Here is a 2,014-nt window from a genome sequence, read left to right as displayed (position 1 = left end):
ATAACCAGGAACTAAAAAACGTAATATTACAATTAAAAGATAACAAATCACCTGGAAATGATAATTTAAGTTCAGAAATAATAAAATCTGTTGCCATGTTTTTAATTGAACCATTAGTTTACATTATAAATAACTGTATGACATCTAGTATTTGGCCTTCTGCATTTAAAGATTCTATCATTATTCCCATTTTCAAGAAGGGTGATAATACACAAGCATATAATTATAGACCGATTTCTCTAGTAACAAACTTTAACAAAATTTTTGAAAAAATTATTAAAAATAGAATAGTATCATTTTTAAATAGGAATAAACTCCTAGCTCAGGAACAGTATGGCTTTAAGGAAAACACATCGACGCAAGATGCAATCATTACACTTATAAACAAAGTTTCCCTAGCACTTGATAAGGGTTTGCCTTGCTTATGCACGTTCATTGATTTAACCAAAGCCTTTGATACTGTCAGCCATTCTCTACTTTTGCAGTCATTAGAAAATATAGGAGTCAGAGGAGAGTGCCTTAAACTAATGGAAAGTTATTTAAAAAATAGGAAACAATGCGTGAGAGTGGGTGATGTTTGCAGTGAGAAATTAACCGTTGAATATGGCGTACCGCAAGGTACTGTATTGGGGCCAATATTATTCTTAATATATATAAATGATCTATTCACTTTGCCAGTTAAAGGCTTTATTATAGGATTTGCGGATGATACAGCCGTTTTTCATTGGGCTGAAACATGGGATCAATTGAAGGAAGTTGCACAAAGAGATCTGTCATATATTAATGACTGGCTTAACTATAAACTGTTAACAATTAATCTGGAAAAAACTAGTTACTTACCTTTTACATGTAATAAATCAACAATTCCATCCTTTGATTGCTTGAATATAGAAATCAACAGAAACATTTTTACGATTCTTCCTGAAACAAAAGTCAAATATTTAGGTGTATTATTAGATTGTCATTTACGTTGGGATAATCATATAAATTATATTATAAAAAAACTTCAGTCAATAATACATACCTTTAAGTATCTCGGTAGTTTGTTATCCATGCAGTATTTGAAGACCATCTATTACTCCTTAGTGGAAAGCCATATAAATTATGCTATATTAGCCTGGGGCTCTGCTGTTAAGAGTCATATTGAACCTCTTCAAATACTGCAAAAAAGATTTCTAAAGATAATATTTAAGAAGGAACAAACTTACTCTACTAGCGAATTATTTAGTGAAGCCAAAATGCTCGATATAAGGCAACTATACTATTATAATTGTATCTCTAGATATCATTTAGTAGAGGACAAATGCGAATTAATCACACATCACTATGAAACAAGGAAAATAAATAAATACTTACCTCCTTTGATGCAAAAAAATATAGGTCAAAGATCCAATATGTATTTGGCTCCAAAATTATATAATACGATACCTGATTATTTAAAAATTCATAATGCGTCATTTTCTTCATTCAAGAAAAAACTTAAAATATATATATTGGAAACGCCTAGAGAAGTGTTGTATGAATATTTTCATTAGGTTCCAGCAGACTAGTGCACCTAGTTCGTTGATGTAGTTTGTGTATTTTTTTAGTGTACTGTATTTTTATGCAACTGTTGGTTTATATGTAATATATGTATGTTTATTGTGAATATGCACTGAAATTTCATTGTAAGTACTGTATTCCTTTCCTTTTATTGTGTTTATCTTGAAACAAGTGTTAAACACTTATCGAGTATAAATTTATTCACTTTTTATGTATATGTATGTATATATGTGTATATATGTACATTATTGTATTGTTGATATTATTTGAATAAATATTATTATTATTATTATTATTATTATTATTATTTCTGATGCAATAGTTTCACTCAGTTATACTCATATTAATAGAATGAAAATTTCACTCAGTCGGGTGTGGACAGAGTAAAATTGAGTGAAATTTGAGAAATTTTTTAGTCTAAGTGTAACATGAAAAAAATATAAAAATGTAACATAAAACTTAGAAGGTTAGT

The 2,014-nt window shown here is 28.8% G+C and overlaps 1 long non-coding RNA gene across 1 annotated transcript; it reads right to left on the bottom strand.

The window, feature by feature from the left end:
- Positions 1 to 238: 238 nt before the first annotated feature.
- Positions 239 to 1,795, bottom strand: LOC111691634. Its single transcript, XR_002763006.1, has 3 exons — positions 1,025 to 1,795; positions 841 to 921; positions 239 to 524 (listed from the first exon to the last, which is right to left on the bottom strand). It is a non-coding gene; the product is annotated as an uncharacterized LOC111691634 (long non-coding RNA).
- Between the last annotated feature and the right edge of the window lie 219 nt (positions 1,796 to 2,014).

The sequence above is a fragment of the Anoplophora glabripennis genome, unplaced genomic scaffold (assembly GCF_000390285.2).
Source record: "Anoplophora glabripennis isolate ALB-LARVAE unplaced genomic scaffold, Agla_2.0 scaffold374, whole genome shotgun sequence".
In the NCBI taxonomy this organism is placed as follows: domain Eukaryota; kingdom Metazoa; phylum Arthropoda; class Insecta; order Coleoptera; family Cerambycidae; genus Anoplophora; species Anoplophora glabripennis.
The sequence above is the reverse complement of the archived record's forward strand: the minus strand, read 5'-3'. Positions and strand labels throughout refer to the sequence as shown.